Consider the following 13,342-nt stretch of genomic DNA (forward strand, 5'->3'; position numbering starts at 1 on the left):
TATCAGTTCTTGATCATATGCTACCTTCTGAGGTAGATGAAATCCAATCCTTTTCTGTATAGAGACTCTCTCTAATCATTCTGTTTTTGATATTTTCTTCATCATGTAATATTTTATCCATATAAACCTTCACTATTGCAACTTAAAACTTGTAAGATTTCATTCTTTCAGCCTGAGGGAGAAAAGTGCATTTTCCCCTTTTATTTCTGTTGATTTTCTACTTGTAGACTTTAACACATTTCATTACAATACTTTACTTTGCCTTAAAAAAGAGATGCTTAGAATCATGCTAAGGTTTTTAAAAAGGAAATTAATCAAAATAAAAAAAAATTAGTCCTTCAGCTAAATCAAAGGTGGGAGTTTAGCCAGTATATATGTATTTTGAGGTTTTAGTCAGTTTGCTTTGTTTCCTCGAAGACCTGGTCTCACTGATTATTAAAGTTACTATTAAAGAATTTCAGAACTTTGAGAAGCTTCATAAGTGGTAATATCTAAAAGCTCACACTTTTATTAGATACGATTACCACACTTTTATTAGATGGGATTACCAACTAATTAAGTTGACTTCATTACAAAGATGGTGAGTACTTCTATATTCTCTTCAGACAACATAGATAAATGCACAAAACCTAAAATATTTGGATAAATTATTTTGGTCAGAAACAGGTAGTAGAATCTTTGTACTTAAAAAAAGGAAAACAGGTTGCCTGAATTAAAATACAGAATCCACTATTCAATATCTAAACAATATGACTCAAGATTAATTCTTTCTGTAATTGTGTTGTTACTTTGTAAGCTAACTTCCTGACTGAAAAACTGACTTCTTACTGTAACAATTACTCAAGTATATCAGAGATAATGAGAAGTGCCTTATCCTGAGGTACAAGATAAGGTGGGGGTTCAGATCCGTTGCTCATATGGTTGCTATGAGTTACAGTCAGTACATAACAACAATATTTCTTATGTATGATTACTATGTATCTTTATTCTCCCCTTGAGTTAATAAAAGTAGAATTTAAACAGATTATCTTTTGACATGATATCTAAATTATACTAGTATATTAAATGGAAAAACAAATGTAGTAGTTGAGAATTTACACTTGAGAGTATATAGATTTGCTAATTTTCTCTTTAAAATATTGCTGTTTGACTTGGATAAAATTTTAAAATATTAATAGTAATAATTAACATGTAGACAACAAGTAAGGAGCTCAAGTGGTACAAACAGTGAACATTTTTAGATGCTTGTGAAATATTGGAGGTTCAAGTCCAACAAAAGGCATCTTGAAACCAATTTCTGGAAACCTACTTCCACAATCAACACTCTTGGTACCAGCAACCAGGAAATCAAAAGGATAATTGCACTGGGAATATCTGCTGTCAGAGACTTCCAAAGCACTGAAGAACAACAATTGTAGTCTGGAGACTAAAGTGTGCTGGGGTACGGTCTTCACAATTACTTGCTTACTAAGCATCAGAAAGCTAGAAAATGACTAGGGGTTAGAAGGAGAATTGAGGCATTTGAGCTGTGGTGCTGGAGAAGACTATTGAATATACCATGAACTACTAGGAGAACAAACAAGTTCATCTTGGATAGGGTGAAACTAGGCAGCTTCTTTGAGGCAAGGATTTGAACACTTCGACTGACATGTTTTGGGGATGTAGCAAGGAAGTACCATTCCTTGAAGAAGGACATCATGCTTGGGAGGGTAGAGGGACAGCTCAGAAGAGGAAGACCCTGGATGAGATGGACTGACTCAGTGACTAGAGTAAGAGGTGTAGGAGTATCAGAGACAATAAGTTTGGCTCTGGATAGAGCAGGCTTCCAAGCTGTTGTACTATGACTCAAAAGTACGTAAAAACAACAATACTTCCAAGAAGTCAGTAATTAAAACTTTTGTGGAGCACAGTTCTACTCTGACCCACAGAAGGACACCATTAGTCAGAATCAAATCAATTGAAACTAGTTTATTTTGGTTTAATAATGTAATGTAAAATGTATTGCTCTAGATAGAAAACATTCTACATATATTTACCCATCAAATTGTCACACCAGTCATATCAGTTGGAAATTTAAGCATGCCTTATTTATGGGTGAGGAAACAGGAAGACACAGAAGTTTCTTAGGAGTCCTTACTTGGTATATACATATTGTTACTGTGTACCATCGAGTCAGAACTGAACCATAGCTGACCTTCCAGAGGATTTTCAGAGGCACATAACTGCACAGAAGGAAATTGCCCATCCTTCGACAGAGCAGCTGCTTGATATGAACCATGTGCCTTTGGAACTGCGGCATAGTTTAGTTTCTGACCACTAGGACACCTGCTATTATTAGTATTTAATATTTTTATCGCTTTTACATACCAATTAGTACTCTAAACATTGAAATAAGAACATCTATGTAGTTTCAAGCCTAGATTCTCAATTATTGCATTTCAGTTTTTCACTTAAAATATGATCGTTTGGGAGCTCTGGTGAACTAGTGGCAAAAAGCTGTGCTGCAAATCCAAAGGTTTGAATCCACCAGCTGTTCCTCAGGAGAAGGATGGGCAGTCTCTTCCCATGCGACTGACAAGCCACCAGAGGGTCAGGTACAGGTTGGTTCCAACTTGATGCCACACAACACCACCAATTACAGTTTAGAGAAGACACTAGGTGAGAAAGGCATTTGTCCAAATTCTACATGAATTGATTCAGGGAGAAATCATACATACACAACGTTAAGAAGTTATTTTTTCTGTTTACCAGGAAGTTGATCAACAAAAGAAGCATAATGGTAACAGAACAGAGACTACAAATGAAGTCATACTGTTTAAATTTTATATTGCCAAAGGATACATAAAACAGCTAAATGCATTTCAGGTTTCTACCACAAGAGGGTATGAAAACATTTTCAGGTTGATAAAATCCCCTCCCCCCATATTTTTATTTCATGTAATTGGGTTAATCGTTGGTGCATTGGAACTTGTATGTGAATCCTTGTATTCTAGAATGCAAGATTTTTGTGCATCTTTATCATATTTTAAAATGAAATGTTTTTATTTCTATGCAAAACCATAAAACAATCAACATTTACTAAGTATTAAATGCAAAGTACTGATGAACAATTGCTAAAAATGTTTTTATAAGTGAATCAAAAAAAAAGCTGATGTGATCTGCCTGTATCTGAGTACTGCTTTTGAATGAGAGTATTAATGGTAATGTATTCTGAAAACATTTATTTTTCTCAAAAAAAATTTTAAAAGTATATTAGCCAATTTTCCCATTATTACTTAGTCATTGTGTGTGTATGCAGCATATTATGAATTATCTGTGGGGAAAATGTTTTTGGTGGTGGTTGTTATTATGTACCATCCAGTCACTTGAGACTCATAATAACCCTATATACAAGAACCATAATCCTCTATTGCGTGCCAAACTCACTGTCTCAAACACACTTACTCCCACCACCCCTAATCAAAGAATTAATCCTTCTCATTGAGGGTCTTCCTCTCCTGTGCTATCTCTCCACTCTCCCAAACATGATGCCACTCTCCAAGGACTGGTCCCGCCTTGCAACATGCCCAAAGTATGTCAGACAAAGCTTCAGAATCCTTGACTCCAAGGAATAGCCTGGCTTCACCCTCTCCAGGACAAACCTGTTTGTTTTCCTAGCAGTCCATGGTATATTCAACAGTCTTCTCCAGCACCACAACTCAAAGGCATTAATTCTCCTTCTATCATACCTAGTCACTGTCTAGATCTCTGAGGCATAGCACACAATTGTGAAGACTATAGCCCCGTAGACTCAGGTGCACCTTGGTCTCTAGCCTGACATTTTGCTCTTCAGAGTACTGAAGAGGTCCCCGACACCTGACTTTCCCAATGCGATTCATCTCTTGATTTCCTGGATGCTGGTACCAAGAGTTTTGACTGTGGAGCCAAGCAAACGAAAACTGTTAACTCTCTCAATCTCTTCACCATCCATAATGATGCTGCCAGTTGGCCCAGTGGTGAGAATCTTTGTTTTCTTGATGTGAAGGCTGCAGTCCTTGATATTCTGCAGTAAGTGCTTTAGGTCTTCCTCAGTTTTAGCAGGCAGGGTTGTGTCAACTGCAGAACGCAGGCTGTTAATAACTCTTCCACCTATCCTGATGCCACATTCCACCTCAAACAGCCCAGTGTTCCAGATGATCTGTTCTGCATATAGATTGAAAAGATATGGAGAAAGAATACATCCCTGGCTACCCCTTTCCAATTTTGGGAAGACACATGCAGTGTCTCCTTACTCTGTTCTGACGACTGCCTCTTGGTCCAAGTATAGGTCTTGCATAAACAAAATCAAATGTTCTGGGATTCCCATTCTTCTCAGAGTCAGCCAGAGCTTGTTGTGATCCACACAGGCAAAAGCCTTTGCTTAATCAATGAAGCACAGATAGACATTCTTCTGGTACTCTGTTTTCTGCCAAAATCCATCTAACATTAGCTGTAATATCCCTAGTATGATGACCTCTTCTAAACCCAGCTGTTCTCCATTGACATTTTGCTCCGGTCATTTTTGGATAATTTTCAGCAGAATCTTGCTTGCATGTGATATTTATATTGTTCAATTATTTGCACACTTTGTCGGGTCACCTTTCTTTGGATTGGGAACAAATATCTTCCAGTCAGTTGGCCAACTGGCTGTCCTCCAGATTTCTTGGCACAATTTAATGAGCGCATCCAGGGCAGCACCTGTTTATTTAAATATGTAAATTGGTATGCCGTCAACTCCTGGAGTCTTGATTTTTGCCAATTCTTTCAGAACAACTTGAACTTCGTCTTACCTCACCATAGGTTGCTCATACAATATTTCATGAAATTCTTCTATGTCAGCCAATTTCTTCTGATACAGTTACTCTGTGTACTCCTTCCATTGTCTTTAATTCTTCTTGGATCATTTAACACTCTACCCAAAGCATCCTTAAGTATTTCCACTTGTGGCTTGAATTTGTTTTTCAGCTCCTTCAGTTTAAGAAATGCTGAGCGAGATAGGCCCTTTTGATTTTCTGACTCCAGCTCTTTGCACATTTCATTATTCAAAGCTTGAATGCTTGGATCTCAGTTGAAAGGTTGGCAGTTCAAACTCACTGGTTACTCTGAAGTACAAATGATATAATGATATTTTGTTGTTGTTGTTGTTATGTGCCATTGAGTCATTTGTGACTCATAACGACCCTATGTACAAGAGCTCTAAATGCCGTTCTATCCTGTGCCAACCTAGCCATCTCAAATGCACTTATTCCCACCACTCCAGTCACAGAATCGATCCATCTCATCGAGGGTCTTCCTCTGCTTTGCAGCCCTTTCACTCTGCCAAACATGATGTCCCTCTCCAAGAACCAGTCCCTCCTTGCAACATGCCCAAAGTATGTCAGATGAAGCTTCGGAATCTTTGACTCCAAGGAACATTCCGGCTTCACCTTCTCCAGGACAAACCTGTTTGTTCTCCTAGCAGTCCATGGTATATTCAACACTCTTCTCCAGCACCACAACTCAAAGGCATCAATTCTCCTTCTATCAATCCTATTCACTGTCCAACTCTCTGATGCATAGTACGTAATTGCGAAGACTATAGCCTGGATCAGGTACACCTTAGTCTCCAGCCTGACGTTGTTGCTCTTCAATACTCTTCAGAGGTCCCTCACAGCCTACTTTCCCAATGTAATTCATCTCTTGATCTCCTGGCTGCTGTTACCAAGAGTTTTGTTTGTGGAGCCAAGCAAACTAAAACTGTTAACTATCTCAATATGTTCTTGTACAAATTGCAGCCTTGAAAACCCTATGGGCAGGTCTAGTCTTCCCTAAAGGATCACAATGAGTCAGAATAAACTTTATGACACGTCTAGTGGCCTATTGGCAAGAAACTGCACTGCAATCCCAAAGGCATGCTGTTTGAGGCTACCAGCTGCTCCAGGGGAGAGAGATGGGCGATCTCCTCTGTGACTATCTGCCTCTGAAAACCCATTGGATGGTCAGTGATGGGTCGATTCCAGCTCTGTGGTACACAACAACAACAACAAGTTTACTTAAAGAGAGCTCTAGTGGATTGGTAGTAAGAAATTGAGTTTCAGTACTCAACAATAGCAGTCTACTTAAAAAACTGTCTAGACATTAAATTGGTAATATTTTCCAAAGGATGTATTTTTTCAATGTTTAGAATTTATCACCAAGAAGGATAGAAGGAGAATTGATGCCTTTGAGCTGTGGTGCTGGAGAAGAGTATTGAGAATATCATGGACTGCTAGGAAAACAAACAGATTTGTCCTGGAAAGGGTTAAACTGGATGGCTCCTTGGAGGCAAGGATTCTGAGGCTCCATCTAACATACTTTGGACATGTTGTGAGGAGAGACCAGTCCTTGGAGAGGGACATCATGCTTTGGAGGGTGGAGGGACAGCGCAGGAGAGGAAGGCCCTCTATGAGGTGGATTGATTCAGTGACTGGGATAATTGGGATGGGAGTGTCGGAGACAGTGTGATTGGCACAGGACAGAGCGGAGTTTAGGGCTGTTGTACATAGGGTCGCTATGAGTCGCAGGTGACTCGATGGCACATAACAACAACAACAGAGTTTATCATGCTTTAAAAACATCAATGCTGTTGTTGATTGCCTTTGAGTCAAGCACAACTCATAGTAACTCTATGAAAAAAAGGCCTGAAGCCTTTCTGTAACTATCAACATTTATCAAAGTTCATAGAGTTTCTGGAGGGTGTTGTTTAGGAAGTGGATGTCACTCCTGCTTCCAAAACAAAAACAAAACCAAAAACAAACCCAACAAACAAAGCCATCAATATGAGGGGAAAGGAGATCTGTGTCCTTTCTAGATGTACCTGTTGTTGTTCTTGCCATCCAATCACCTGTGACACACAATGATACTATGTACAACTCTGAACCCTGCCCTATCTTGAGCCAATTTTGTTATCTCTGACATATCTACCCCCTGTTACCCTGGTCACTGAGTCAATCAGTCTCATCCAGGGTCTTTTTTTTTCTATGTAGTCCCTCCACCTTTTCAAGCAAGATGTCTTAATTAGAGGACTGGTTGCTTCTGGTAACATGCCCAAAGTGTGTCAGTTGGAGCTTCAAAATCCTTGCTTTCAAGGAACAACCTTGTTTCACCCTCTCCAGGACAAATCTGTTTGTTCCCTTATATTCAATACTCTTCTTCAGCACCACAACTCAAAGGCATCCATTCTTTTTCTATCATCCTTGTCATTGTCCAGCTCTCTGATGCATAGCAATTAATTATGATCAGGATTCTGGATTAGGCAGGCACACCTTAGACTGATATTATTGTTCTTTAGTATTCTCAAGAGGTCCCTAATAACATGTTTTCCCAATACTATTTGTCTTTTGATTTCCTGACTGCTAATATCAAGAGTGTTGAAGCAAACTGAAGATGTTAACAGTGAACTAGCTGCTGTTACACCCATATTCCTCCCTGGCCACTGATCCTGGGCCAATCCAATCCAGCCTCTGAGCCCCAGATTTTTGCCCCGTTCAGGAGGAAGTAGCTAGAATAAAGATATGTTGCCCTTTTATATCACTAAAGAGGCTGGGATGTTAGGTTCAGACAGGGAGGCTAAGGGGGAGAATGAAGAACTCAAGGAATATATAGGTTAACAAGAAGAGTGAACGATCTTGTCCACCTAGCTGAACTAATGCATGAACCTTAAGTCACAATGAAATGTCCCTCCCCTTCCCTTCCTAAAGACCTTGTTATAAAAACTCTCCCCAATATGTTCTGAGGGCGAATTTCTCATTCTGCATCTTCAGAATGAGGAATCTTGCCCAGGAGGTCCTCTAATAAAGCTTTTAAGCTTTATGTCTTGTTCTCTGACTTCTTTCTGAGCTAAAACACATATTTTAGATAATGAATTATGTGTTTTCATATTTGTGTGTGGATGGGGTTGGTATATTTACACATGTTATGTCATTTATCAGGGGACCTTGAGGAACTTGGGCTTCAACATGATTGGCTGACGACTTTGCTAATATTTTTTAAAGTAAGAATCTTGTCATATCAGGAGTGATATGCTACTTGCAATATTTCAGTTCTGAGATTTTTTACTGTGATGATAATCTGTTTTATTTTAGGAAAGAACTTTTTCTTGTGATAGATGGAAAACATCCATCCTTTCTATCCCTGCAAAAGATATATTACAACTGCTGTTTAGTTTTCTAAAGGCCTGGACATAGATATAATGGCTAGCTGGGTTTATTTATAGTTTCTCTGAAACTTTTTGTATTCTTAATTTATATGGGAATATCTGTTTCAGAAAGAAAGAGGCAGACAAAGTCATCTTTCTCATTTTTGGAGGGTAGGGGTTCAAATTCCTAAAGTGCATTGGATTGGCTAAAGAAATCTTGACCATATCCAATGACACAGAAAATACACACTTCGATGACAGAAAGAAATGGAAGCAGAGTTTGGCTCTTGCATGAAACCTCGTGGATTGAAATCTGCAAGTTATTTGGTTTAAGATGTTAAAGCCTGTAGGGATCGGCTTGGACCACTGAAAAGCACTGTGTCTGTTGAACAGCTTATTTATGAAAGCACACTAACCTTGGAAATGTTACTAATTTTGACATGGCACATACTTTCAAAGGTGAGAATTTCTTTCTGAGATGTGTAAAATCATCTTCAGCAGTCAAGAAGGTTGTGTATTATTTTACAGTGAATTCCGATTAGACACTTAAAATAGGTAAAATGCCATTGTCAGGGGGAGAGAAAACAGGGGTTATGGGAGTGTTCCGGAAGATCCTCATTTAAATGAATTAAAATTGCCTGGAAATCTCAGAGCAAATCTCTGTTGATCACTAGAGGCCTATGCATTTGCTCCCTCTAGTGGTCAGTATCCAACATTTCTTTAACTGGGTTCAGTTCTCCACTCCTAAATTTGCCTACCCACTTAGTTCTGCCACATGCCTCTGCTCACACTTGATGTCCTTTATTCTTTCCTTTATTAAATTCTGTAGTCAAACACCATAATGATTTTGCAGATACTCTCTATGCACTCAATTTATTTAGATTTATCAAATAAAGTTCAGATTTTAAAGATCAAACTTTATCTAACCACTTAGGCCATACTTGTTTCTCCTGTTTTTGAATTCTTTTAACTTTTGAATCTACCACATTTTAGGAGTTCTGGTGGCCTAGTAGTAAGAATCTGTGTTGCAATCCTAAAGGTATGTAGTTCAAATCCACCAGCAACTCCACAGGAGTAGGATGGAAAATCTCATCCTTAATTTATTTCTTTTTCCATTAGAAGGTCAACTACAGGTTGGTTCTGATATGAAGGCACACAGTAACAACATGGCAACAGCAACCACATTTTAGAGAAGTCTGATGGCCTCGTGCTGCCAAAAATTATTGTCATTAATTTGTTTAATATTATATTAATTATTAAAATAAAAAGTGCTTAAACCCTTATTTAATGCTTGATAACGCCCTGGATGCTCTTGCTATATAGCAGAAATTAAGTTACACAGCTGTTCGTATTGTTGTGTACCATGGTGTAGGAACTGACTCCTTGCTGACCCTCCAGCAGGTTTTTAAAGGCATAAATCACAGGAGAGCTGATTATCCATATTTCCACCATAGAGGAGCTCGTGGACTTAAACAACCTGCCTTTGGGTTGTTAGCCCAATTTAGTATTACAAAGCCACAGAATTAGGAACAAGGCTGATGGTGAGCAAAAGGTGAACAAATACATGGCAAATAAGGCTTTTGATTGCAACAAGTGTTAATACAATAGACTGAATGACATGATGGAAAGACTATTGTAGGGAGCCTATTTTAAGGGTGTTAATGCTTGAGCTAAATGATCTAAGCTCATCTTTGCTTGCCAGCACTGAAGGTAACTTGAGGCACTTGCTGCAGAAGATCAGAGACTGTAGCCTTCAAAATGAATTGCACCTCTTTGCCAGGATGAGAAAAGTCTTCACCACTAGGCAGCATCAATATAGATGGAGAAAAGATTGGTGTTGGTAATAATTTCATCTTATTCTGATCCACACTCAACACCCTTGGTACTTAGGTTGCTGTTAGGTGCTGTCGAGTTGAGAATGACTCATAGTGACCCTATCAACAAAAGATCTGAACCCTGTTCTATTCAGCACCATCCCCATACTTCCTGACACACAAGAGCCCGTTGCAGCAGTCATTGTGTCAGTCCACCTGGTTGGTGGTTTTCCTCTCCTTTGCCAAACCTCTACCCTTCCCAACATCATGTCCTTCTCCAAGAAATAGCACCTCCTAGCAATGTGTCCAAAATATTTGAGGCAAAGCCTCATAATTCTTGCCTCCAGAGACCACTCCAGCTGTACCATCTCCAAGACTTATCTGTTTGTTCTTTGGCCATCCATAGGATGCTCAATCTCTTCTCTAACACCACAGTTCAAAGGCATCAATTCTTTTTATATAATCCTCATTCATTGTCTCGCTTTTGGATGCATAGCTAGTAATCAGAAAGAATACAGCCTGAATCCTCAAACTACAGCACCTTATTCCTCAAAATGCATCATTACTCCTCAATAATTTGGAAAGGTCTCTAACTGCAGATTTCCCCAGTGCAATGCATCTCCTTCTTTTCTGACTGCTCGTATCGAAGATGTTAATTGTGAATCCAAGTAAGATGAAGTTGTTGACAGTCTCAATCTCCATCATGACATTGCTAGTGGTCCAGTGGTAAGAATCTTTATTTTCCTCACATTGAGATGCAATCCATACTCAAGACTGCATTTCTTGATCTTCTGAAACAAGTGCTTCAAGTTCTCCTCACTTTCAGCAAGCAAGGTGTGTCATCTGCATAAAGCAGGTTATTGATGAGTCTCTCTCCAATCCTGATGCCACACTTCTGCTCATAGAGTCCAGCTTCTTGGATAATTTGTTCAGAATACAGATTTAATAGGTATGGAGAAAGAATACAACTGTGACACACTCCTTTCTAAATTCTAAAACATGCAGTGCTGTCCTGCTCTGTTCACATAACAGCCTCCTGATCCATAAGTTCCTCATGAGCACAGTCAAGTGCTCTGGGATTCCCATTGGAAAATGGAAATCTCAAAACACTTGATCATGCTTATACGAAATCTATACTTGGACAAAGAAGCAGTCCTCAGAACAGAGCAAGGAAACATTGCATGTTTCAAAATCAGGAAAGGAATGTGTCAGGGATGCTTCCTGTCCCTGTACCTTTTTAATTTGTATGCAGAACATATCACTTGGGAAGCAGGGCTTTATAAGGAGGAGTGTGGCATCAAGATTTGAGGAAGACTCATGAACAACCTATGATATGCAGATGATACAACCTTGCTTGCTGAAACTGAAGACCTAAAGTGCTGGCTGCAGAAGGTAGTCTTCAATATATATATTGAAACTCAACATAAAGAAGACAAAGATTCTCACCACTGGGCCAGATGGCAGCACCATATTAGATGGAGAAGAGATTGAGGTGGTTAGCAATTACGGCTTGCTTGGATCCACAATCAACACTCTTCATACCAGCAGTCAGGAAATCAAAAGATGTATTGCCTTGGGAAAATCTGTTGTCATGGACCTCTCCAGAGTGCTGAAGAGCAAAGATGTCAGTCTCGATACAAAGGTGAGCCTGATCCATGGTTTTCTCAATTACTTGTTATACTTCAGAGAGCTGGACAATGAATAAGGATGACAGAAGAAGAATAGATGTCTTCAAGTTGTGGTGTTAGAGAAGAGTCTTGAACATATATCATGGACTGAAAAGAGAACAAATAGGTCTGTCTTGCAGAGGGTTAAACCAAATCTCTCCTTGGATGCTAGGATTTTGAAGCTCTGTCTCACTTATTTGGGCTCATGGCCAGGACATATCAGTTCTTGGAGAAAGACACCATGCTCTGAAGGATGGACGGACAGTGTAGGAGAGGGAGACCCCAGATGAGATGGATTGATACAGTAAGTGGGACAATGGTGGTTGGTGTGTTGTAATTAGTGAGACTGGCTTAGGACAGGAAAGGGTTCAGAGCTGCTGTATTTCGGGTCACTGTACATAGCAAGTGTCTAAATGTCACGTTACATACAATGGATGATTTGGAAGCAGGAGAGGTATCCACTTCCTAAATAACATCCTTCTGGAAACTCTATGAACTTTGTTAAAAGTGGCTAGTTGTAGAGGGGTTTTGGGCCTTTTGTTCATAAGGTCGCTATGAGTAGTACTCAACTTGAAGACAATCAACAACAACTCATATCAGCCACATGTCATGATCCACACAGTGAAACGTCTTTGCATGGTAAATAAAGCACAGATAGATATTCATCTAGTACTCCCTATTTTCAGCCAGGATTCATTTGACATTAGCAATGATATCTCTAGTCATATGGCCTCTTCTAAATTCTGCTTGAGCCTCTGGAAGTACCATTCCAGCCATTTTTTAATTATTTTCAGCAGTACTGTGCTTGCATGTGGTATTAATAATATTGTTTGATAATTTCCACATTCAGTTGAATAATCTGTCTTGGGGACGAGAACGAATATGGACCTCTTCCAATCAGTTGGCCAGAAAACCACACTCCAAATTTCCTGGCAAAGACTGGTGAGTGCATCCAGGCTGAATCTGTTACTTGAAACAAGTCGGTTGATATCCCATTGATTCCTGGGACCTTATTTTTTTGCGAAGGCCTTCAATGCATCTTCCACTTCCTCCTTCATTACCATTGGCTGCTGTTGATATGATACTTCCTGAAATTTTTCAGTGTCAATCAATTTTTTCTGGTACAGTGTGACTCCGTGTATTCCCTCTATCTTCTTTTGATGTTTTATGGGTAATTCAACATATTGCCCATACCTTTTTTTAATATTGAGAAACAACGCTTAAATTTGTTTTTCAATTCTTTCATCTTGAGAAATGCAGACTGAGTTCTTCTGTTTATATTCTCTAATTCCAGCTCTTTACGCATTCCAAACATAGTATGTTTCTTTGTCTTTCCAAGTTGTCTTTGAAATCGTCTGTTCAGTTCTTTCACTTTGACATGTGCCTGTAGATCAGCCTTCTTGACTTGCCAGTGCAATCTTTAGAGTCTCTTCTGATAGTCATTTTGATTTTTCCTCTCTCCTCTTTTTGTAATGACCTTCGGCTTTCTCATGGATGATATCCTTATTTTCATCCTACAACTCATCTTGTCTTCTATCATTGATGTTCAGTGCCTCAAACCTCTTTTTTTTTTCTTTTTAAATTTAGGTTGTTTATTTTTCATTTCAATGAAAATCTACAGAGATTTTGTGATTCTATTCATTCATTGTTGCACCCTTCTCTCCTCACAAACCCCTCCACCTCCCCCC

Source organism: Elephantulus edwardii, unplaced genomic scaffold (genome assembly GCF_000299155.1).
Source record: "Elephantulus edwardii isolate Elephantulus edwardi_28Jun2011 unplaced genomic scaffold, EleEdw1.0 scaffold00021, whole genome shotgun sequence".
Taxonomy (NCBI): Eukaryota; Metazoa; Chordata; class Mammalia; order Macroscelidea; family Macroscelididae; genus Elephantulus; species Elephantulus edwardii.